The sequence below is a fragment of the Pavona decussata genome, unplaced genomic scaffold, assembly GCF_977016875.1.
Source record: "Pavona decussata unplaced genomic scaffold, jaPavDecu1.1 SCAFFOLD_348, whole genome shotgun sequence".
Lineage (NCBI taxonomy): Eukaryota > Metazoa > Cnidaria > Anthozoa > Scleractinia > Agariciidae > Pavona > Pavona decussata.
Window position 1 is genome coordinate 70,623 of NW_028145732.1, and position 27,023 is coordinate 97,645.

Consider the following 27,023-nt stretch of genomic DNA (forward strand, 5'->3'; position numbering starts at 1 on the left):
AAAGTTACGATTGCTTGATTCGGTAGCTTAATGAATATTGACATTATTTGAGGCTTTGTTGACCAAAAATGCCGTTGATCATTTAAAATTCGTTTCTCGTAAACGAGTGGTTATTTGGTTAAATGGATGTCCTTTTCATAAGTGTGGTACTAGGGCCTATCAATCTACAAAGTATGAGCGAATTCGAATTTTGAGCTGTGTCCGGGATTTCTTTGGTTTTTACAGACATTTACTCTTAATTAGCTATCAATAATTTTAAGTGGAAATATAATAAGCGTGTGTTATCGGCTTTGATTGTGTCAAACAAACGCTGGAGCTACAGCAATTTTGAATTTTTTTATGTCCTTGTTTCAACAAACACAGGACCATTTCTTTTATCTTTAATATCCATTCCATCTTTCTCATGAACTTTCTTTTGGGAATAACCTTTGCTTCAGTTGTCGGTCCCCCTCCGTTTCTCATCGTCCTTTTGGACATCATCGTCATCAAAGGAATCCTCCTCCGTCATCATCATCCTCGCTCTCTCCTGTTTCATTGTTATCGAGCTTGTTATACGCCCAGGGTTATACGCCTCGGTAAACTTCTCATTAATGAAACTCTTCACTAAACCTCGGATTTCTTCCTCGTTCGGACATTCTAGTTGGTTTAAAATCCCCCTGATATCCTCCACGGCCTTGGATGTGGACCCACGATGAAGCTCCAAAGATGATTTCACGAGAAGCGTGATATCCAATGGTAGGAGAGCAAAGCTTAGCACAAAACCAGCGATACTGGCGATATGCGCCGCACCTGCTGTCGCGGCTACTGAAGCTGTGACCGCTCGGGATCGGGAATCCGTTGATTGGGTGATGTCTTCAGCGAAAAACCGGTCACGATGGAACTGGAAGCCACTCCCTTCCAATTCCCTGCGTAACATTGCATTATTGTCCAGAGGCTTAGGGAACTGCACCAGCTGAAAAATGAAATTTTCCATGGAGTCTAACCTCTGTTGAAGTTCTCTGCACGCTTCGTGATCTTCCTCAATCGCTGCCTGGACATCTTTGAGTCCTGATTTTTCAAGAATTATTTCAGCTACTTTAGACCCCGACATAACAAGGCCACCTGCGCCACCAATACCAGCTCCCACAAGAGATACAACAATCCAGGCCGCCGCGGCGGCCCCAAATGTAAAGGGGGCAGCAAACAGAGCAATCAGGCCCGCTACCGAGAGGATCCCTCCCAAGGTACCCATGGACGCTCCCGTGGCGGTTGAAATGTTCACGTTCTTGTGATGTTCATGCAGATTAGTTGCGAGTTCATCTAGCTGTTCCTTTGTGCGCGTTCTTATCGGTATCCATCGAAGAAAAGTGTTCTGTAACTCCTCGCGAAGTCTGCGCAGCTGTTCAAACTGCTCCGTGATTTGGTTCACGACAAACGAATCCTTGGTATCTAGTAGATCATCACTATTGTCATCGTTTCCCGTCGCTGTCGGATCACTCGCTGCAAAAAGTTAATGGGGAGCTTAAGCACACACGTTTTTGAGCCACGGAGGGCAACCGGAAAATAAATTTTTCTGTTTTTGGAGCGTTTTCACGTCATCGCGCACGTCATCGCGTTTGTAACGTCAAATCACAGTCATCAACGAGAGCTTTTCCTGTCCGTTGTGAGGAGCAAAAATGCGGCAAAAAAGGAAACATTCTACTTCCGGTTGCCGTGCGCGGCTCATGAACGTCTGTGCTTAAGCTCCCTAATATCTGGACATGACTGGCACAGATCATCAAACGTAGACCACGAGTTTATTAATTTTTCTCAGAGATTTTCACCCGACTTCGCGTGTCTCGCATATTTAACTGTCCCTAAGAAAAATATGATACTATATTCGTGGTCTACGAGTATAGTGATTAATATATAGCCTGCAGAACAGGCGTTACTCTTTTGCGTCTGCAGGCGAGCGAAGCGAGCGCGGAGCGCGAGTCACACGCGACGGGAACTCCTCCCGTCCGCTTCGCGCTCGCCTGTAAAACGCAAACAATACAACGCCTGTTCTGCAGGCTTGTTCGGCTGACTTGGACATTGACAATAATAGGCGAGCGTAAACAAAGTGAAAATCAAGAACCTCAGCTGGGGGAACTATTTTGAACGAAAAAAAATAATAATAAGTTGTACAGTAAGGGAAGTCACTTCTACAGAAGACATAAAGTAAACAAACTAATGTATTGATATCGGACATACAAACATCTCAAATACTTGGGAATGAGTGGCATGTGAAAACGTTCCTCGCGCGTATACTCGCGTTTCGCGCCCGTTCTCTTTGTGCTGGCTGCGCGAATTCAGTTGTCGTGACAGAATTTTGACACAGTTGGCAGTAAAATTTTACTTAAATTTGCATATTGGAGTGGAAAGGGAAGTTTGTGAATACCTTTCTTGTTTAAAAATATAAAGGATTTAACTTGGCTAAAATTATTGGAAACATGAGAAGCTTGCGGTTTCTCAGTATTAAACACGGAAGTGAAAACCAATACAGCAGTGACTGGAATAGATCTTCCGCACGATCACAGCTGTTTCATGTGACCAATATCGGCGATTAACCTGAGATTTGTTTGCTTCAGGCGATTGCCAAAAGGAATTATGTAAATTCCCAGTTTCAGTGTAGTTTTGCTATTAAATATGGCCAATCTTTCGTTTTCATTCGATTGCTTTGCTCAAACTGTGTAGCAAACGTCATCATAATCAGCAAATTCTACAGTCATACTCGAAATATTAATTTTAACCAAGGAAGATCCGGTGTAAACAATGTGCGGCGTTATCGTGTGAAAATTATATCAGATTTCTCACTGAATCTCACAAAAGCATAACGCATAGAACAGTATTTACATTAAATTGTTATCTGAACAAACCTTTTGCCATGGCTTGAAGCAACTCACTTCTCCAGTTTTGATGGAGGAGATGTCGTTTTGAATATAGACGATGAGAAGTCCAAAGACTACTGCAAAGCTGACACAACGTAATATATCTTAAAAAAATATTTCGGCTGGCCAAACCAGCCTTCTTCAGGTTTAGATGGTACTAAATTATATAAATGAAATTACAATATTATATTATGGAGGATGTTGCAGTACATAGGAGCGGCGGAAATGACGTTTACAAGGTGGTACCAAAGGATAAGGAAATAAGTAAAATAAAATACAAAAATTACAATTGATCACGTCTATTTAAACCGTGGGGTTCCAAGGTCCCCGCTAAATCTATTCTCGGTTTTCACGTGACGTCACCAAATTCTAGAATTCAAAACTGGGAGGCCTACAAAATTTTTAACTTAATTCAAGGAAAGATTACCTAAAAATATGCCTGTTCACAATTTCTTAGCTCGATGTCGTGGTTCCTTTTGAAAATAGAACAGTTTCAATTTCCGAGTTTCCATCGTGCGTGACATCAGGAGGACGGCCGTGACAGAGCTTTTCCGTATCTTAAAAATGACTCTTCGGGTGATTTTCATCATTCTAAACAATTTAAGTTTGAGGAGAAATGTTAATCTAAACATTCGAAAATTCACAAGGGCAAACAAACCTCTTTTCTGGCAAAAGTGAACTCCAGATGTTTTTTCGTATTTCCGGCCGCCATCAGTTTGTGCCCCTCAGAGGGACACAAACATGGCGTCTCCATACTAAGCTCGATAAATTTTATGTGGAACATTTTGTCAAATAACCCGAGTACGGAATGCCGCACAGACCTGACACTTGGACAGATGTCTTATTTATTTATCCTCTATACCATGTCAATTTCTTGACTTCATTCATGGAATGGTTTCGATTTTTTTTTTCAATGGCGTGACAGTGAAAACCGAGAATAAGAAAAGACTCTCTGGTTTTTCTGATTGAATCACGTGAGGAGTGGATAACTTCAAGTGGTATTAGTTGCATGTCAGTGTGGCAGTGGTTATATTCAGAAACAGTGGTTGGTTTGGATGTAATGTTAGTTTTGTCCATAATATAATATTGTAATTTCATTTATATAATTTAGTAGCATCTGAACCTGAAGAAGGCTGGTTTGGCCAGCCGAAATATTGTTTTAAAATATACTACGTTGTGTCAGCTTTGCAGTAGTCTTTGGACTTCTCATCGTCTATTTTTCAAGCTTGGCTGATTAGATCTCCTATGAGATCCAACGTACAAGCAAGCAGGATCTTCGTTCACGGCTTTTGCAGTTTTTAAAGTTTTGAATATATTTATAAGGGATCAGTTTTTGTCAACATGTATCCTATCTCCCGGTATAATTTAAGTTTCCAAGAAACTAGCTGGTGACGATCCCACAATACTTTGCCCTTGTGACACTGTTGTTTACTGTAATGATCCGTTAGCAAACAGCTGAATCATTGGGTCCGTTTTTGTTCATTGAACATTTCAAGCGTGCGCGAACCTTTGTACTTTAGCAATTGTCACGTCAACGTGACGAGAAGAGATTGCGTGATGCAAAAGCAAAACAATTGCCTGATTTCATACCGTGGGGGTCTGGGTACGAGTCTTTGTATTATGGGTTATGGGACTCAACACCCACATAGCCAGAAAGAGCACACCGAAATTTACAACATCCTCAAGTTTGGTGTTAATCAAGCTAATATTAAGAAAGATACAGCCATTCAAAACTCCAAATTTTACTAAGAAATGTATGGAACGGACGATTTGTCCGTCCTTCTATACATTTCTTAGTAAATTTTTTAAGATTTTGAAGGGCTGTATCTCGCCTAATATCAGCTTGATTGACGCCAAACTTGAGGATGTTGTAAAGTTTGATGTGCTCTTTCTGGCTATGTGGGTGTTAAGTCCCATATCCCATAATACACAGACTTGTACCCAGACGCCCACGGTATGAAATCAGGCAATTATATGAAACATTCAAAAGCGTTTTCTTCGCGTCAATGCACTGGTGTCAACACGCTCTGGTATATCCAGACAAAGACATTAGGGCCATTTATACGGGAGAAAATAAGATACGTCTTGCGTCTTATTTCCTCCCGTATAAATGGCCCTATTTAACATATGTTCCTAACAAGTATAGCCGAGGAGGTTTCACTTTCTTCATTAATTTAAGGAAGAGGGCTTAAGGGCAAGTATCAATTGCACTGGTTTTAAAATAATGAACGCAAAATGGAAAATTTTCACTTCGTTTACCAGTTTTCTCAGGTTAATATCTCGTATTCATAAAAAAAAATGAAGACAATAAATCCGAAAGCAGATAGTGTGGGCCACACTTTACTTGGAACAAGTGGCATTTACAACAACATTCACTCAAGAGAAATGACCATCTCTTGATTAACTACAATGCTTACTTTTATGGTTGCCTTTCAACCTCGTTCGCTTGTATTAGCATATCCTTAAGCTTTAATTAGCTCTCAATAATTTTAAGTGGAAATATAAACAGCGTATGTTATCGGCTTTGATTGTGTCAAACAAACGCTGGAGCTACAGCAATCTTGAATTTTTTATCTCCTTGTTTAAACAAACACAGGACCATTTCTTTTATCTTTAATATCCACTCCATCTTCCTCATGAACTTTCTTTTGGGAATAACTTTTGCGTCAGTTGTCGGTCCCCCTCCGTTTCTCATCGTCCTTTTGGATATCATCGTCATCAAAGTACTCCTCTTCCGTCATCATCATCCTCGCTCTCTCCTGGTTCATTGCTATCCAGCCTTTTATACGCCCGGGGTTATACGCCTCGGTAAACTTTTCATTAATGAAACTCTCCACTAAACCTCGGATTTCTTCCTCGTTCGGACATTCTAGTTGGTTTAAAATCCCCCTGATATCCTCCACGGCCTTGGATGTGGACCCACGATGAAGCTCCAAAGATGATTTCACGAGAAGCGTGATATCCAGTGGTAAGAGAGCTGCGCTTACCACAGAACCAGCGATATGCGCCGCGCGCGTTCCCGCGACAGCCGCGCTTCGCGCCACGGCACCTGCTGTCGCGACTACTGAAGCTGATATTGTAGCGCCAGATGTGACCGCTCGGAAGAACCTGGCACCAATGTCTACTCTTTCTTCCGTTGATTTAGCGATGTCTTCAGCGAAAAACCGGTCACGAAGGAACTGGAAGCCACTCCCTTCCAATTCCCTGAGCAGCATTGCATTATCGTGCAGAGGCTTAAGGAACTGCACCAGCTGAAAAATGAAATCTTCTATCGAGTTTAACTTCTGTTGAAGTTCTGTGCAAGCTCTGTGATCTTCCTCAATCGCTGCTTGGACATCTTTGAGTCCTGATTTTTCCAGAATTATTTCAGCTACTTTAGACCCAGACATAACAAGGCCGCCCGCGCCACCAATACCAGCTCCCACAAGAGATACAACAATCCCGGCCCCAAATGTGAAGGGTGCAGCAATCAGGCCCGCTACCGAGAGGATCCCTCCCAAGGTACCCATGGACGCTCCCGTGACGGTTGAAATGTTCACGTTCTTGTGATGTTCCTGTAGATTAGTTGCGAGTTCATCTAACTGTTCCTTTGTGCGCGTTCTTATCGGTATCCATCGAAGAAAAGTGTTCTGTAAGTCCTTGCGAAGTCTACGCAGCTGTTTAAACTGCCCCGTGATTTGGTTCCCGACATCGTTATCTGGTAGATCATCACTATCGTCATCGTTTCCCGTTCGTGTCGGATCATTCGCTGCAAAAAGTTAATTCCTGAACATGACTGGCACAGATCATCAAACGTAGATCACGAGTTTATTTATTTTTCTTAGGGATTTTCACGCGAGCTCGCGTGTATCTCGCGCATTTAACTATCCATGTGAAAAGTATGGGACTATACTCGTGGTCTAATGGGAAGGACACAACAAGGCAACATATCTGATTAATATACAGCCTGCAGAACAGGCGTTACTTTTTTGCGTTTTTCAGGCGAGAGAAGGCGAGCACGAGGCAAGCGCGGAGTGCGAGTCACTCGCGACGGGAACCCCTCCCGTCCGCTCGCCTGTAAAACGCCAAAAATATAATGCCCGTTCTGCAGGCTTGCTCGGCTGACTTAGACAGTGGCAATGATGGGCGAGGGTAAACAAAGCGAAAATCAAGAACCTCAGCTGGGGGAACTATTTTCAACGAAAAAAAAAAGTTGTACAATAAGGGAAGTCACTTCTACAGAAGGCATAAAGTAAACAAAGGAATGTATTGATATCGGACATACAAACACTCCAACTATTTGTTAAACAAGAAGCTTTTTTCAGCTCATACTCGGGCCATATTTGACTGTGTGGTGCGTAAGCCTACAATCTTTTAGCAGTGATAACCCGCTCCAGCATCGCTAATTCCCCAAAATAATGAGATAGATACAGAGATATAGTGAGGTAATAAGTAACCACCAGACAAAATTGCGTTTCTTGCAGTCAGAATGAAATACAGGGAAATGATATTTGTCATTCGAATGCTTTTTGTAATCCCCGGGCTTTAATCCTCACGTTTTCACCTTTCGTTTAGAGACAGAAACCATTTGTACGTTCCTGATATGTATGTGACGCCGGGTCAATGGCGGATCGTAATTTCCGGTATGATCTAGACCTGGTCTAGAGTAACGTTACACATCACGCGTACGTTATCGTTGTACGTTTTTCAAGGTTTCGCTGTTTATATTTTTAAATCAAATTCAGGGGAAAGCATTTGTTATTCACCTTCCATTTGAAGACAGAAACCGTTTCTACATTGATTGTTTTTTTATAGTAAACGTGAGACATTTTCATCTATCTTGGCGCGCGGGGTCATAGACTGATTTAGTTGCCAAATTTTCGGTTAAACCACACTAACCTTGAGGAACTAAAAAAAGGCCAAGTAAATAAAAAACGATAAAAACCTTTCGAATTTTTAAAGTGCTAGTAATGAAAAGATGAGATATGAATGGTTGAAAAACTTGGAAAGTTAAAAGATGCACAAACGACACTATAAAAATAGACATATAAACAGATTATGTTTCTTCGCGTCTGTCCATCACATAAAGTGTAAGAGTCTTCGCCTTGGAAATAGAAAATGCCTCTCTAGGTAAGCGAATGCCGTTTCTGTTAGAATTGATAAATTCTAGAGGAACGAGACGCTGTGGGAGCGTTTACTTGGGCGCCGTTGTATTAGGAGTATCTGAGCTCAGTCTTTGGTGACAGGTGAACGATAAAAGGTTCGCTGAGAGTCTAAGACATCATTTTTGCGATAAACGTGATGTAGTTCGACCGAAAATGTCACGCAAACAAAATAAAACATTACTCTCTTTAATACTAAACACGTCGGATTTTGTAACCATGAGGTGCATCTAAGATAATGATGAATTCTGGCGACAAAGGAGTATTTTCGGTTCCAGTGGTAATGATGAATTTTGGCGACAGAGGGGTATTTGTGCGAATACCTTTCCACCCTGATACCCTTTTTTTCTGGGCTTTCTATGAGAGATGTTCCATCTTTTTCACTGGTAACAGCGCACGATCGCAAAATGTCACGCAGAACGTGCAATATGACACGCGTGCGAAAAGACATGCGTTCTATATGGGGCGCGTGCGGATAAGACAAACCTCACAGAACATCCGATTTACAGAAAGTTAACTCAACGAATCTATTTCATGATCACTGGAATAGGACAGAACTTAAATGACAAAATCAAAGCGCTCTGTGAGTGACCAAAGAATGAACTATTTCAAATTATGTCTACAGTTATTTGTTTATTAAACACGCAAAAAAGAAAATAAACTTCACTCGCACTGGAAGGCAACGCAAGGGTCGAAGTGTACGTTCATTCTTTTAGTGGTTTTGCGTGATTGCCAATGGACAAAATATCATGACACAAAAGAGAGTGTTTCCAGGATTTAAAAGGGCTTTAAATGAAAGAAGCTGGTTTTATAAAGTGGAAAGACACTGCAGCTCCCGTGGCAATTGAATAACAAGCAGAAACCGTCCAGATTTCCTTCCAAGAACCGCCGAAAATGTTTTCTTTCTGAATGCCGTGTCGTGATACACGTGAACGATTTTGGTTACCTAGCACGTGACCGATTTCTTCCCGGTGTTTTCAGCGTGGCAATTCCTTTCTGCATCGACGGCTTCTTTCAACGCTTTGTATCATCGGAAGGGGCTTTCAGTTTTGCTAAAGCCCGGGTGCTAAAGTTGCTATTTTGGCTTTATCCAACGTAAAAATAAAAATGCGTTTAGCGTTGCGGTACTCAGTTGTTGTTGGTATGAATATGCAAATTTTCGGCGTTTACGTTTGTTCCAATGAATCGATCTTATCGCTAACACTCGACTCCGAAGGAAAGATTTTTTTTTTCAGATTCTACGTTTAGCGTGTCAATTTGGCGTGCCCGTGCGTTCACCTTTTCCCCTGTTTTCCCGTGAGGATCACATTTTGGTTTTATCCAAGTGAACGTAAATAGTCAAGCGTTGATTGTCACTGTGCATTAGCAAACTTTCAGTGTTTACATTTGTTCTGGTGAATAGATCTTATCGCTCACACTGGACCCCGAATGAAATTTATTTTCGAAGCTTTAGTTTTAGTTTCCTACTTTACCCTAAGCCTTTCACCCACGGAATGGTCATGAATCGTTAAAGTTAATTGAACGTTTTCTTTTTTATATTGCGGCCAGGGAAATGAAATGTTTTGCTCGGCTGTATGTAAATTCAGTGTTTACGGCCTGATCTTATCAATTACGTTTGACACCGAATGGGGATTTATCGAGAAGAGCCAAAAGAGCGTCTGAGGTTAATTGAAGTCGAACTTTTGGAAAATATCCGTCCTGAATGAAAGTTGCCCCTTAGTTTCGTTCAATGGAAGGAGTTAGCAGACAACACACATACTAGCTGTTTTCTTTTAAGAATACGATATTCGTTGTGTTAATTTTACGTCCTTGTTTTTTGTCCCTTAATGGCGGCTTATGATAGCTTATGATGAATACATGCAGACTCGCAGACTCGGCCAACATGTAGCGCACGCGCAGTAGATCTCTGCAATTTGGCGTATACGAAGAAATCCTATTTTATAACTTGGCCAGGCGGTGTGCGTCACGAAATTCGACCAATCAGAATGCGTTATTTGATCAGTAGTCTTCGCGCCCAAGAACATCAGTCTGGAGAGGTCAGCCTCTCGAAAATTGTCTGAGACATTTTTTCCCGGTTTAAATTTGTTTTAAGGTTAGAGGAACAATTTGGCGAAATGCTGGTTAGGTTACTTTTTAAACTGAGGCATTTGTTCGCGTTTGTAGCCATTTCAAAGGTGACGACCTCGCGCCTGCCGCCATGTTGTTTTGGTCGTTGATTTACTGCATTTCTTGAGGCTAAAGCTACTTACTCTTGCTGGGTTTGGCCAATAATTTTGCACGTTAAGCTAGCTTATCCTCTCTACTTTGGAATTTTCGGGGTCTACCCGGGTCTACCCCTTATGGTTTTTCCGTTGGAAGCTGTTGAACTAATAAAGAATCTATGAAGAGATCGTGTAAACCAAGTAGCTCAAATCCCGGGAAACCGACCGGAAAAGCCAACGGGCAAATGCTATTTCTCTTCAAGAAATCCAAGAAGGAAATATAGATCACTTTCACCCTGAGGTAAAAAAGCAAACTAAAAATGAGCGAAAGCAATGAAAAATAGACTGCAAGGAGTCGGACTTTTTCCTCACTGATTACGCGCGAGAAGTGACAGTAAAATTATGCAAATTCCAAAAATGAACTCTGAGCTACAGAACTTGGGAGAAAGAGACCGCTCGACCGCTCGCGGTCTAAATATAAATGTATAAAAAGCGTCTATAAGCAGACGCGACGGCACCTAAAGCCCGCCGCACACGTGAGGAAAGAGCTAAGCAAAATGCCTCGCGAGGCAGATAGCTCAGCCGTTTCCTCTCGTGTGCGGTGAAGTTTTGGTGAGAATTTCGCCTCGCGAGGTGAAATCTCAAATATCAAACATGTTGGATATTTGAGATTTCGCCTCGCGAGGCGAAATTCTCACCAAAACTTCACCGCACACGAGAGGAAACAGCTGAGCTACCTGCCTCGCGAGGCATTTTGCTCAGCTCTTTCCTCATGTGTGCGGCGGGCTTAATACTAGTATAAGAATAAACATAAAAAAATTCTTGCCTTCGATTGTCTCCGAACCGGGAATAACTCAACGAAATCGCCTTGTCAATAGCCAACAAGAAGCATCTACCGCTGCCACTAGACCGTTAAAATTTGCCAAATTGCTGTCTTTAGTGATAGTTTTTGGAAAAGAAAGCAAACTATGAATGCCCAGTTTCAGTGCGACTGTAAGTCGACCTAAGTCTTACGTTCGGGAGATGTTTACTCGATCGTGACCAGAGGCAAATGAGCCATTTCCATATTTTTACCCAACACCCTTTGTGGGTGGTGACGCACACCGCCTGTAACTTGGCGCTCCGCCCAAGTAATAAGTCTTATTTTTAGTCATTTGTCTTGCATCTGCCATCCTGTATGTGACACGTCATGTGGTGAACTTCAGACGCGGCGCCTCACGGCGGGGATGCACAATCTGCGAGCCAGCGAGGCAGACGTGTGAGGCACTCAGGTTAGCCTGAGGAACACTCCAGTTAGCCTAAATACCACTCAGGTTAGCTTAAATAGCTCCCCGGTTAGCTTAACGGTTAGCAGTTTATGTTGGGGTTGTTCATGCCTCGCATGTTTTGTTCAATCCTCGCACGTCTGCCTCGCATGCCTCGCTGGCTGGCATATTGCATACACTCCTTACGGCCCGAGTACAAAGAACGCGACCGAAAATTTCAAGAATTTGATAACGCGACTGAATACTTTACTCGTGCCACCCGAGTATGATAAACGAGAACGAGAACAATAACTCGTGGCCCGAAGTCTTATCTTTCGGCCCATCGCGACCAAAAAATTATAAAAGAATTTGATAATGCTACCGAAACCAACTCGTGCCGCCTTACGGCCCAAGTAATAATACTTGAGAATGGCCGTTTTCATACTAGAGGACGCATTATCCGTCTGGACGAACTTGAGCAAACATTTGTTGATCGTCTGGTTATTCGTCTCTAGTATAAAGACGGGCACAAGACGTATTATCCGTCTGGACGAATTATCTTCAATTATTCGTCTTGAACGACGCACAACGGAAAATAGTTTGTCCAGACGGATTATGCGCCCTTTGCCCGTCTTTATACTAGAAACGAATAACCAGACGAACAACAAATGTTTGCCCAAGTTCGTCCAGAAGGATAATGGGTCCTTTAGTATAAAAACGGCCATTGAGTGGCATGTGATAACGTTCCTTACGCATACACTCGCGTTTCGCGCCCGTTCTCTTCGTGCTGGCTTCGAGAATTCAGTCGGCGTGACAGAATTTTGACACAGTTGGCAGTAAAATTTTACTTAAATTTGCATATTAGAGTGGAAATGGAAGTCAGTTGTGAACACCTTTCTTGATTTTTAAAAAAATATAAAGCAATTAACTTGACTAAATTATCGGAAACACGTAAACTGCAAGCAGAAGCTTGCAGTTTCTCAGTATTAACCACGGAAGTGAAAATCACATTTCCATTCTGAAAATTTGAGACTTTCCCTTACTCAAAGTGTTGGTGTCACAAACGTCGGTCGATGTATCGTGGAAATACAGCAGTGACTCGAATTGATCTCCCGCAAGATCACAGCTGTTTCATGTGACCAATCCTGGGTTCAGGCGATCGCCGAAAGGAATTGTGTAAATTCCTAGTTTCCGTGTAGTTTTGCTATAAACATGGCCAATCTTTCGTTTTCATTCGATTGCTTCGCTCAAACTGTGAAGTAATCATCATTTATATTAGCAAATTCTACAGTCATACTCGAAATATAAATTTAAACCAAGGAAGATCCGGTGTAAACAATGTGCTGCGTTATTGTGTGAAACTGAATTATATGGCCAATCCTTCGTTTTCATTCGATTGCTTCGATCAAACTGTGCAGCAATCATCATTCATGATTAGCAAATTCTACCGTCATACTCGAAATATAAATTTCAACCAAGAGAGATCCAGCTACATTAAAGTAGGTGGTGGTCAACTAGAAAGCCTTTGCTACTTTGACCACCACACACATTTTACAATTTGTACTGTATTTATTTTTATCCTGTAATTATCTGTTGTAATACTTTACTTTCTATGTTAATGTTGTGTAAATAGTGTGAAATAAATGAACCTTGAACCTTGAACCTCCGGTGTATTAAAACAATATATGCGCTGCGTTATGGCCTAAAAATTATATCACATTTCTAACTGAATCTCACAAAAGAATAACGCATAGAATAGTATTTTATCGTATTTACATTAAATTGTTATCTAAACAAACCTTTTGCCATGACTTGAAGCAACTCACTTCTCCAGTTTCGACGAAGGAGATGTCCACATGAATATAAGAAAGGATCAGTTTTTAACTCGTGAATGCGCGCATGCGCAATGAACGAGTTATAGCGATGGTGGACTTTTTCACATGGGTGGTTGGTTGTTTGGTTCTGTCTGGTTTTGCCGTTAACTTTCGGGCATGCGCAGTGGATGAGTTTAAATTTAATTAGTGGAAAAAACACGCGAAAATTTTCTGTTCACGGCGCATCAGGATATCCTTACATTCAATCTGTAGAGAATAATTTGACAACCATTTTAGTGTAAGAATGGAGATTTTTCGTTGAATCTGAGCCAGGTTATTGGTTTTTTCCTTTTTTATACAAAGTGCGGTGTCTAATTTAATTGAAAATTCAATTAGCGGAAAAAACACGCGAAATTTTCTGTTCACGGCGCATCAGGATATTCTTATTCAGTCAGTAGAGAATAATTTGACAATCGTTATAGTGTAAGAATGGAGATTTTTCGTTGAATCTGAGCGAAGCGGTGAAGGTAAAAGGCGGCATGAGTTTGCGGAATGGCATGTGGCATGACCTGCGGCATGGCATAATTATGCGAAATACGATAATTGCGGAATGACTTAAAGAAATAATTAAATTAACTGAAGAGCGCTTCCTGTTTGCGCGCCAATTTTATAATTTTAGATGTTGTGGACTCCAAGCTGAATATTTAAAAACAACTAGACGACAGAAAGAGGATTAGAAAATACAAGGCTGGGATAAATCATGTGGATCGCTGGTTAGGAAGGAGTGAGGGTAAAGAAAGCTATGAATTTTCGTAGCCGAGGGACTGAGTAAATTTAAGTTTCATGTTCGCTTTTCACCTTTTGACTTCCATGTAATTGACAAGTTCAACTTGCGTATGTATCTCCGATAATGTAAGGTGAGAAAAAACAGAATCTATTTTTCTCCTGAGTTTGTTACAAATTTTTTATTCGTTACAATACGTAACCGTTAAATGTTCACACTGGCGTCTGATAAAACTATTCTCGGACAAAGCGAAGGCCAAACGCATTTTTAAGTTTAACAACAGTTTAAGTTTAACATCAGTTCCATAAACATCGCATCGAGGAACATTTAGTCATTTACCCCCTTAAATTAAAAAAAATGGCTATAAATATTTTTGATTTGAAAAAGCGGGCGAAGAAAGCTTTTTCGGTGGGTAGGTCACAGGTCAAGTTGTAAGTTGTAAATTTCATTGACCCAACCAGCGGGGGAGGGTGGCGGGGTATTTTTCCTCACGACCCACATATTTTATTAGAGCTCGTTACATCTATGAAATAGAATTCTGGGATAATAATGTGGAATTAGATAACAAATGCGATACGTGGTAAAAAAAAAAAAAGAAAGAAAAAAGAATTACGCGGCGGAGGTGCCGTGACACTAGTGACTATAGACTACTACATAATGTTTCAGCGCTTAATACCCGAGCCGAGGTCTCACTCAAACTGACTTTAAAATATTTTTTAAGTCGGGAAACGTAACAAATACTTTTAATATTACTTCGTTTTTTCTTTAACGAGACGTATATTAACATGATGAAGGGGATATTTTTTTTTCCAGAAAAGGCGATTAACCACCTGCGAACAATCGTACAGGCCGCTCAACGTCTATAATATTTTTCAAAATTACCGGGAAACTCCAGGCTCAGGCGTTCAATCAACCAATCTTTAGGACGTGTTTAGGTATTAAAGGAAGAAACTATATACTAGAAAATTCTTAGCTTGCTCCCGCTCTTCTGAGGTAAGTTATTGTGATAAATACAAAAAGTGTCCGAGGATAGGCACATGTACTCATATTTCCTTGAATGTGAGAACAATAAACAGTATTCATTGATTTCTTCACCCTCACTTCTTCCCAACCACCGATCAGACATGTTCTATCCCAGCTGCAGGCTTGTATTTTCTAATCAGCCCATCTGTTGCATTTTCCGCAACAAAGCTAGTGCTCTTATGTTAAAATTGGCGCCAAAAAGAGACGCGCTCTTGAGTTAATTTCTTTCTTTGAGTCATTCCGCAAGTATCGTATTTCGCATAATTACTCCATGCCGCAGGTCATGCCACATGCCATTCCGAAAAAGCTTTCTTCACCCGTGAGCAAAGCTATAGGTTTTTTCGTTTTTTTTTTTGTTTTTTTTTTCACAAAGTGCGGTGTCTGTTAAGAATTTAAAAATAATTGAATTTAACAATAATTGAATTTAAAAATAATTTAATTTAAAAATTCAATTAGTGAAGTGTCGGTGAGGGTAAAGGGTCGAATGAGTTTGCGGAATGGCATGTGGCATGGTGTGCGGAATGGCATAATTATGCGAAATACGATTTACGTGGGAAATAAATTAACTGAAGAGCGCGTCATGTTTTCGCGCCAATTTAATAAGAGCAGCAGCTTTTTTGATGCTGCGGACTCTTCCTTAATATTAACAACAATTCGAGGATTTGATCGTCTGATTGTTGATTTGGAAGAAGTGAGGGTAAAGAAAGCGATGAAAACTGTTTATAGTTTTCGCATTCAAGGAACTATGAGTAAATCCGTAGTAAATTAAATTTCATGTTCACTTTACTCCATGCAACTTCGGTTGACAAAAATAACGTGGCAGCGTGAAGTCTTCTCAGGACAAAGATTGATCCTTTACCGAGGGCAAATAATAAACATTTTTTTCTTTTTTTTTAAACCCTCGGTAAAAGATCAATTCTCATACCCTGTATGCTCGATTCATTTATCATGAGCGGGAAAATGAACAACAATTTGACCAAAATGCATTTGTGATAAGAATAGTTTCACAACCTTTCACACAACCATTGTCGATAATTAGACACCATACTTGTCATCTGCTTTTTTGCTCTAGGCCTTTTTCGCTTTTAAATCTCATTTTAGGTTGGGACGTCTGGTACTGAAAGACCTTAATTAAAGACGGATATGTTTAGTTCGATAACGCGTAACTGAACTATAGCTACCTGAATCGCCGTATTAAATAGCTAGGTAGCTAGCTCAGCAGCTCAACAGTGACTTGCGTACTCGTCGCTCGACGAAAATGTAAGGTGAGAAAAAGTAGAACATATTTTTCCCATGAGTTGTACAAATTGTAACCGTCAAAGAGTCTGATAAAACACGGACCGAGTTTAAATTTGAAATTTCTCACATAATAGTTTTGGCCTTGGACTGATGTTATTTCTCCAGTCTGGTGTTGCTTTTTGCCTAGGCTACTCGCTGCCACGTTCTTTTTGTCAACTAGAAATTTAATTTATTCCTAGTTCCTTGAATGCGAAACTTCATCGATTTCTTCACTCTCACTTCCTAACCAGCGATCAGACATGTTCCGGTCCCAGGCGTATATTTTCTAATCCTCGATCTGTTGTTTGGTTGTTTAATAGCCCGCAACATCGAAAAAACTGCTGCTCTTATAAAATTGGCGCGAAAACAGGATGCGCTCATCAGTTAATTTATTCCCCGCGTAAATCGTATTTCGCATAATTATGCCATTCTGCACGCCATGCCACATACCCGGGGGGGGGGGTACTCCCTTATATAGGCTATACAGGTATGTGCGGCGCTAAAGGGTACGGTTTTTCGGCTGTTTTGGTCATAAATAGGGTATCGCTTTTAGCCATTTTGCCGCCATTTTGGTAATAAATAGGGTATAGATTTTTGCACTCTAGTCCTGGGTTCGAATTTTTTTTTAGAAGAAGCTACTTCAGGTCATAAATAGGGTAGGGAAAATCGCAGATTTTGGTCGTAAATAGGGTAAGGGTTTTGGGAAGCGGGCCGCACACCCCACCCAATTGGGCCACATACCATTCCGCAAACTCTTTCCGCCTTTTACCCTCACCGATGTAGGCGCCGTATCATGTTCTTATTGCTACTTCGGCCGTCAAATTTGGTCAGTACGTTTGTTAATTAAGTCCCACACCTGATAGAGAGGAAAGGACTTCTTTCTGGAGAGAAACGGAAAAGAACTAAAACAGAACATTGTGTCAACAATATTGGTCACGAATGATTTAACTTTGTTGGTCTTCGAATATAATGTGCCCGTTTCTGAGTATCTATTCTGCGCGCGAAATTATGGAAGCAAACGGACATAAGTTACGAAAACTAGTTCCTTAAAATCGTCTGTATCCCCGTTGAAACATTGAGACATTGCGGAAACATATAAATCTTTATGGTGACACTTCCCGTTCATGGTTGTCACGCAACAGTGTAGCTTGCGATTTGTTCAAAAAAAAAATGTTTATTAATTCGTAAACTGGATTGTTTTGTTACTCAGAAGGAGAGAGTACAGAAATAATCCCAGTGCGGGTTAATGAAGAATTCGATGCTAAATTCTTGTTAAAACACGCACGAAATGATCATGAAATACTGAAAACCTCGTCGTCGACACACTAGGGACCTTAAGCAGCGACGAGGACGACGTCAACGAGAACGTCAGAAAACAACAGTTTTATTTAGCAAAACACTGGCTCTGCACGTGCATTATACACTTTGGTACATTTCTTTGCCGTCCTCTGCAAAACTGAGCTTACGCAACAGGACGGCTGAGGGAAGAGGACGGTGAAATATCGTTGTGTGACCAACAGAACATCTTAGTACCTTCACATTTTTTTGGCGATTTTCGACTAAAACTGGTGTTCTCTCATCTGTGACAACCTGAAAACCAAGAGCGATAGGAATGTTACAATCTAGAGTCATGAACACTTGGCCGTAACGTTGGTCACACAAGCACAATTTTCCGTCCCACCACATCAGCCTTCCTGTTGCGTAAACTCGCTAACAACGTGAAATGACCTAATTTAAGGTTTTATGGAGAACAGCAGTTTCGGCAAAGGTTGTCCAAAAAAGCGTAAAAGCGTACGCGACAATGCCGAAAGGTAGTCTGGGAAATACCCAATAAATTTCAATAAAAGCTGAGAATCCATATTACCCGCCATCTCAAGTCTTCGCTGTACGGTCGAGACATGATGGATTCAGAGCTTTTATTGATATTTACTGGGTATTTCCCAGACTACCATTCGACATTGTCGCGTACGCTCTTACGCTATTTCATGGACAACCTTTGTCGAAACAGCTGTATGAACGCATGATGATAAATTTTCCTTTCTCTAGCTCCTGGATAGTTCGGCCACATTACACAACCTTAGAGAGTATAAATCATTGGGTTTCCGTCGGCGGCGTCGTCGTCGTCGTCGTCTCTGCTTAGGTCCCTACTAACATGCTTGTATCGAGCGGGAATAGATGAAGAACATGGCCAAAACTTATGTTTGATTTTTCATTAAGGTATCAGCTTAGTTTCGGTACCTTTGTGTCTCAAATTGACGCACGTTTTTAACTCGTGAATGCACGCATGCGCAATGAACGAGTTATAGCGATAGCTGAGTGTGGACTTGGTGGGTCGTTCGGTTCTGTCGTTAACTTTCGGGCGTGCGCAGTGAATGAGTTTTAAATTCAATTCAAGTGGAAAAAACACGCGAACATTTATTGTTCACGGCGCATCAGGATTTTCTTATTCAATATGTAGAAAATAATTTGACGATCATTTAGTGCAAGAATGGAGATTTTTCGTTAAATCTGAGCAAAGTTACAATTTTTTTCAGTTTTTCAGAAAGTCCGAGGTCGTAAACTCGATCAGTGAAAAAAAAAAAGGGAAAATTTTTTCACGACGCATCAGAATTCTCTCATTCATTCTGTAGAGAATAATTTGACAATCATTTAAGTGTAAGAATGGAGATTTTTCGTTGAATCTGGCAAAGTTATAGGTTTTTTTTCGTTTTTTCCAACAAAGTGCAGTTTCTTTTAAGAATTAAAAATAATTTAATTTAGAAATAATTTAATTAAAAAATAATTTAATTTGTCAGTTTTCACGCGAAAGCGGAACGTGCCATGTCACGCATCATTGACGTCGTAAACAAAATTATGCAAATTTCTGGTGAAATGAACACTTTAACATCTTGTCAACTTTCATAGAGGTTTCAAAGGGAAAATGTTTCATTTTCGAAATTTACAACTGGTAATTTATGGGAAAGCAAAAGGACGCGGTCGATAAATAATTTTTATTTAGCAAGAGCTTGTCATAGTTCATTATTTTTACTTGAGGATTGCGTGGACTGAACTCCAAAGGAAAAATTTCACGCATTTATGTCGGGCATGAAATGTAATGCGATACTTTGTTGAACAGATTTTCCTTTGTGAGATCGGCTTGCCCTACAGTAATTTTGTAATTTTAAATCCCCAAAAAAACTTCACTTGCCCATCGGGCAAGTGATGGTTAGAATCTACTAGCCCGATCGCAAAATCCAGTAGCCCCGGACTATCGGGGACACGAGTTTGCATGACGTAGCTGCACATGGCGTGCTTCTATGGACTTTGAATAAAAAAACACGTGATTTTTTTTAATCAGCGCATCAGAATAATCTTATTCAATCTGTAGAGAATAGATGGACAATCATTTTTATAGTACAAGAATGGTTATTTTTCGTTACATAATCGGGCCAAAGATATACTTTCTTTTAGCTTTCAATGAAGTTTCTGAAGCCGTCTAAATTCCAATTACTATGTGTCATCTGCATTCACGAGTTGGCTCACAGGAGCCTTTGATTGATTCTCTTTTCGCTTTCGTGGCTCGCGGTCACCGGCTATGTCACGCCATTGTTTACAATGCGAATGCCAGATTTTCGACAGGGTAGGTGATAAATTCGAGGGTCACTTAAAATAACTTACCCAAAGTTTTGTTGTGATGTTATGATTGATAAGTACACTGTGAAGCCATAGAAAGTCATTTTATGATAATCTACGTTATCGCCCATGGGTAAAATTGCCGGTATTTCAGTTCGAAAATTTGGTTGTTAAAAATTTGCATTTATAGCATGTTGTCTAGATCTGTTTCGGGCATAAAAGTAACCTAAGTTTTGAATGTTTTTCTGTAGAACAGAGGATGAAGACCTAGAAAAGCAATAGATGTTATTTCATGATCCGTGACTGGCTGTGGATTGATACGCGGCCGGCCAAAGTTAAGGAAAATTCCGCCCGACTGGAAGCGAATTTTGAACTCAACTGAACTGAAAATTGTTTTTCGCTTGTTTACTCGTAAGGAAGTCGTATTTGGAAAAACTAACTACAGCCCGTTTTGTTTCTTACTAAGGCCTACCTATGAGCAAAATATGAGCTAAATCGATTTTTTGACTTGTGCCACCAAAAGTTGATTTCGGTCGATATTTGTGGAAAGCCGCTCTTAAGAAGTCTTAATGTTGGAAAAATTAAAATATAAAATCATACCTAGGTTCTTCTATTGAGGAGTCTTCTACAATCCGTGATATTCAGAATACCACGTATCATTTTAATATATTAATTCAGGGGCTGAGTTCGTATCAACTTACCTTCGCCTTCAGTGGATATCTGATTCAACACATGCAGTACTATCACAGCGATTACCACGAGACCAAGGAAAACTCCCGGCAGCCACATGTCTGAAGGTAAATGGAAAATGAAAGAAATCCACAGAATAAACCTCGAGGTCTTTGGATGCCAATGAAGTCGCAAACTTGAGTTGTTTACTCCGCGGTTTACTCTCAAGATTCCGGGAAAAAACCCTTCTCTGATTACGGAGAAGTCCCTTAAATTCAAATACTGCAGAAAATGACAAAAAAATACGATAAAAGATAAGCTAAAGACGACAGATGGTCTTTAGTTATGTAAGCGCTTCTAAAAAACGGAAAGAATGATAGTAAATTCTTTAACTCAGGAAACTGACTCAAACCTAAATTTGCATTCTAAAAGGCAAATAAGTTCTTTGTCTGCCAATCTTATTGTACCTAGGCGGAGGTTGGTTTGCTCGAAACAGCTGTCCACGGTTGCCGCATTCTGTTGATTCTCGGCTTGGTCTCTATCATGTCGCTGTTGTGTGGACGTATACAAAGCATGGACCCAGGCCCATGGACCACCCATGTGGACCCAGTCCATAGACCACTTCATGGACCCGGTCCATGGACCTCCCCTGTGGACTGGGTCCATGGACCACCCCACCTTGTGGACCCGGTCCATAGATCACCACTAATAAATTTTCGAAGGCATATGTTACCTGTCAATATAATAAAGGATGGACTGTGGACTGAGTATATATATAAAATACAGATTAAATATGTCGTTCAATATGTAATTCACCTTCTACTTTCTATGTAATTGAAATTTTATAAAAATACAAAACTGAATGCAAGGCTGGCACTACGGCAAAGGGCAGATTTATTAGTGGCCAATATTTCGACTAATAGAATTAGTCTTCCTCAGGGCCAGAGCTATACTGAAGGAAAATATAGTAACAGCTCCTTAAATTAAAGTTTGAAAAATACATGGAAAAACATGATTGGCTAACACATGATATGATGACAGCGTACTTGTAAATATGAGATAACAAAAATATACTAACGGCTCCTAAAATTAAAATTTGAAAAAATACATTGATTATACACTTCTATATTTTTGTTATCTCATATTTACAAGTACGCTGTCTTCATGTCATGTATTAGCCAATCATTTTTTTGCATGTACACCGGAGCTGCGGCGCTTATTCGAGGGCGGCGCTTATTAACCACTCCGCTCCATATGCGGCGCTTAATCGAGGGCGGCGCTTATTCGGGGGCGGCGCTTATTCGAGTAAATACGGTAAACAAACACGTGCCACCACATGAAGTAGGAACAAGATAAAAGGTTGTCAGGGTTTCGTTTATGATCTATAGTAAAAGGTGCTCGCGAAGCGCAGTGTTTACATTTCGAGATATCGGCTGGAGGGCCAACTCTGGATAACCAACCTCTTTGGGAAAAACCCTATCCTATTGAACAGTCCTCAAGGGGTGGTCCATGGACCGGGTTCACAAGGTAGTCCATGGACCGGGTCCACATGGGTGGTCCATGGACCCGGGTCCATGTTTTGTATACGTCCCTGTCGTGTTAAGTTCAGTCCGATCAGCCTCGCAGAAATTTGAGTCATTTATATTTTTGGCTGATTAGATCTTTTACAGATCCTGCGTATACTTGCAGCGTTTTCGTTGTGCGGTTCCTTGCTTATTGTTTGCTAAATTGTCCAGTCATTTTATAGAACAGGAATCGCATGAATCGCAGTAACTGAAACTTTACTATCGCATTTAATGAACTCAACTGACTATTTTATGAACACTCAATTAACTTCATTTGTTTCCTCATGCTACGAATTGAGAAATAAACTTCTCACCGGAATGATTACTTCTACTGTAAAAATAGTTTAAAATAAGCAAATTATTATTATTATAAGCAAATTATTATTATTATTATTATTATTATTATTATTATTATTATTATTATTATTATTATTATTATTATTATTATTTTTCTTGGTAGCCTTCCATTTGATTTCGGTTTTTATTCCCTTTTTATAAGAACTGAGCAAAGTCTCTTAATAGACCAAATTCTATGAATTAAAATTATTCGTATTTGGCTAAGAGGCTTACGAGAGTAAAACAACAGAAACTACATTGAATTGCTGTTCAGGGATAAATTTCTTTTTTTCTCTTCCCCTAAGCCTCGTAGCCAAGCACTCCAAGCTAGAATTTAGATAATCGAAATTGGTCTATTCGGCTCTGCCGTGTTCTTAATGTTCTCGGCCTCGGATGCTGTCTCGAAAGCTGTTTTTTTTTTTTTATTTATTTGGCAATGCTGAGAAGATTTTTCACCACAAAGTCTGCAAAGTGCAAACCAATTTGTGGCAATTTTATGATTTGTGAAATTAAACGCAATTCAACTATCTGCCACGTTATTTGTTATTATATTTGAGTGGTTTCTCTTAAATAAAGCTCAAAGTGATTTTTACAATTTTGACAACTGAACGCATGTGTACATCTGCAGGTATATTCTTGTGTGGGGATAATTATCGCCACTTACCGGGATATCTGCGGTGAGGGTAAAAGGCCGAATGAGTTTGCGGAATGGCATGTGGCACGGCGCGCAGAATGGCATAATTATGCGAAATACGATTTACGTGGGAAATAAATTAACTGAAGAGCGCGTCATGTTTTCGCGCCAATATTTAATAAGAGCAGTAGCTTTTTTGATGCTGCGGACTCTTGCTAAATATTAACAACAATTCGAGGATTTGATCGTCTAATTGTTCCGATAGAACACCTTTCCTCTGTCAAATCGCTTGGGGTATTTATTGATGAAAATCTACGGTGGCAAACACACATTGATAAATTATCTAAAAAGGTCGCTTCCGGAATAGGAGCAATAAAAAGAATTAGACCTTTTGTCCCTCCACCTACCCTTCATTATATATACAACGCACAAAATTCAATCTCATTTCGATTATTGCAATCTTGTCTGGGGTAATTGTGGTAAAACATTATTTGACAGGCTACAGAAGCTTCAGAACCGTGCCGCTCGCGTTTTAACCTTTTCTAGCTATGATGCTGACGCTAACCGTTTAATTAGACAACTCGATTGGAAAGACTTGAGCACTCAATTTCAAATACAAAAAGCCATAATGGTATACAAGTCTTTAAATGGTCTTGTTCCTGAATATTTATCATCTAAATTTGTTAAACGAAATGAAACGCGTTACTCCTTGAGGGACTCTGTTAACAATCTATTTGTCCCGTTTCCGCGAACTAATTTCATGAAAAACGGCTTTACTTATAGCGGAGCAGTTCTCTGGAACAGCCTGCCCTGTCATGTGAGAGAAGCTAAATCTCTTAGTCAATTCAAAAGATTAGTTAATGATCATTTTTAATCAGTAGAGTACTAGTATACACGGCATTCATGAAAAACAGGTTTTAGTTAGATTAGTTGTAGTTAGGTATTGAATTTTGTATAGGATAGTTAGGTTATTTCTAATTTTTATACTCCTGATGGATTTAACCGTGTTTAAATAAAGATTTAGTGATATTGATTGATTGATTGAAGAAGTGAAGGTAAAGAGAGCAATGAAAATTGTTTATAGTTTTCGCATTCAAGGAACTATGAGTAAATCCGTAGTAAATTAAATTTCATGTTCACTTTACTCCATGCGACTTCGGTTGACATAGCCTGCGTAGCTGGCGGTTTTGGTGGGCGGGAAAGCCGGGCCAAAACGAGTGGTGCAGCTGCGGGTGAAATGGGGAGAGAACCGCGACAGTTGCGGCGAAGCCACGTCAACGAGCGGCTTTGCCGCGAGGAACCTCGTTGCCCTCGCCCCATTTCCCCGCGGCTTCGCCACTCGTTTTGGCTTTCGTGCCCGGCTTTCCAATGAGCCACCCATAAAAACCGCCAGCTACGCAGGCTACGGTTGACAAAAATAACGTGGCAGCGTGAAGTCTTCTCAGGACAAAGATTGATCCTTTACCGAGGGCAAATAATAAACATTTTTTTCTTTTTTTTTTAAACCCTCGGTAAAAGATCAATTCTCGTACCCTGTATGCTCGATGATTCATTTAGCATGAGCGGGAAAATGAACAACAATTTGACCAAAATGCATTTGTGATTTGTGATAAGTATAGTTTCACAACCTTTCACACAACCATTGTCGATAATTAGACACCATACTTGTCATCTGCTTTTTTGCTCTAGGCCTTTTTCGCTTTTAAATCTCATTTTAGGTTGGGACGTCTGGTACTGAAAGACCTTAATTAAAGACGGATATGTTTAGTTCGATAACGCGTAACTGAATTATAGCTACCTGAATCGCCGTATTAAATAGCTAGGTAGCTAGCTCAGCAGCTCAACAGTGACTTGCGTGCTCGTCGCTCGACGAAAATGTAAGGTGAGAAAAAGTAGAACATATTTTTCCCATGAGTTGTACAAATTGTAACCGTCAAAGAGTCTGATAAAACACGGACCGAGTTTAAATTTGAAATTTCTCACATAATAGTTTTGGCCTTGGACTGATGTTATTTCTCCAGTCTGGTGTTGCTTTTTGCCTAGGCTACTCGCTGCCACGTTCTTTTTGTCAACTAGAAATTTAATTTATTCCTAGTTCCTTGAATGCGAAACTTCATCGATTTCTCCACTGTCACTTCCTAACCAGCGATCAGACATGTTCTATCCCAGGCGTATATTTTCTAATCCTCGATCTGTTGTTTGGTTGTTTAATAGCCCGCAACATCGAAAAAACTGCTGCTCTTATAAAATTGGCGCGAAAACAGGATGCGCTCTTCAGTTAATTTATTCCCCGCGTAAATCGTATTTCGCATAATTATGCCATTCCGCACGCCATGCCACATACCATTCTGCAAACTCTTTCGGCCTTTGACCCTCAGCGGTGAAGTGTCGGCAAGATCTTTGAATAAACAAGACGCTTTTTTACAGAGCATTGACGTAGCATGCGTTGATGTATGTTTAGCACTAGTGGCCTTATTTATTGTAGGCTTAGCCGATTTTTTAACCTAACCTCCCTTCGCGATTGAACTAACTGAATAGTTTTACACAGAAATATTGCGTTGCGCTACTTGAAAGTTTTCCGCCAAAAAATACTTCCCGCCAGAAAATGTCTTTGGCTGAAAGAAGTACTCTTAACTGATAAGTTCACTGCTAATCGTAACTTTTTGCATACATGAAAACTCGACTTCTTTCATTCTCGGACAAAGCGAAGGCCAAAGGAGGTTTCACCTTGTTTATTAATTTAAGACAGTAATTTAAGGGAGGGAGCTTATACTATTTAACACGCATAGGATTTGCATAAAAATAAATATCAAAAAGTGTCAAAAATGGTTTTGAAAAAAAAAAACACAGACGTTCAAGTGTATGAAAATTTTACCCTTCCCCCCTCATGGTTTGCCTGGTGGTTGAATTGTTGGGAAGGCCCAGGGCACAACACTTGGTTACATTTGTTCAATGTGGCGGCTACCAAAATATGTGTGGAAGTATCAAATATAAAGGAAATAATATATAATAACTAATAACTAGCAAAATTAACCAAACATTCACTTGTTTTATGATATGTACATCCAATGACAATGATGTTCAGTTTCGGCTCGCGAACAAACTACAAAAATCGCTCGCATTTTGAGAACAATGAAACTGTTAAAATAATCATATTAAAGTTTGAAGGTCACGAAATCTTTTACCTCCATCTGGTTTTTCGCTTTCCTTTTTAACATGCTCCACTTGCTCTCTTGGACTAGGGATTAAAAATTACCTTTAGAGTTGCAAAGTCAAGGAAACTGGTCAGTGACTTTATACAGATCAGTTATAAAACGTACTTACATCCATTTTTCTCCCTTAACACCAATAAGAAACACAGTGTCTTGGTTGAAATCCAAAAATATATCCCCTTCAACCTCTGTTCCAGCATCTTTAGTTCAACAAGTTACAACTACGTCATCGGGGATGTCCAATTTGGTTTTGGCTGTTTTATGGGTTTGATGTGCAATAGCGACAATTAAAACGAGATTTTAGGAAACGACTCATTAAAACTGGGTTACTGACCAGATTTAACGAATTCATCAAATGAACTTGCTCTAACTGCTTTCCTTATACTCCTATTCAAACTCCAAATCTTGTACAGTGCCATGTTCTCTTGATACAAATTTGGGGAGTGACTGCTGACCGTTATATTATAATATTGTCCTGTCCACCAGCAAACTCGTTCCCAGGGTCTCTCTTCTTAACTCCGTGCTAGTTAATCAGTGGCTAGTTTCTCATAGAAATGAGTATTTACTTCAATATATATACTGTATATAAATATATATAATATATATTTTTGTAACAGTTTTT

General features: G+C 40.1%; 1 pseudogene across 1 annotated transcript; it reads right to left on the minus strand.

The window, feature by feature from the left end:
• Positions 1 to 337: 337 nt before the first annotated feature.
• On the minus strand, positions 338 to 21,203 carry LOC146453132 (uncharacterized; annotated as a pseudogene). The gene is made up of 5 exons (XR_014859563.1): positions 21,067 to 21,203; positions 20,687 to 20,936; positions 5,558 to 6,636; positions 2,877 to 3,033; positions 338 to 1,479 (listed from the first exon to the last, which is right to left on the minus strand). The product of XR_014859563.1 is annotated as an uncharacterized LOC146453132 (transcript).
• Between the last annotated feature and the right edge of the window lie 5,820 nt (positions 21,204 to 27,023).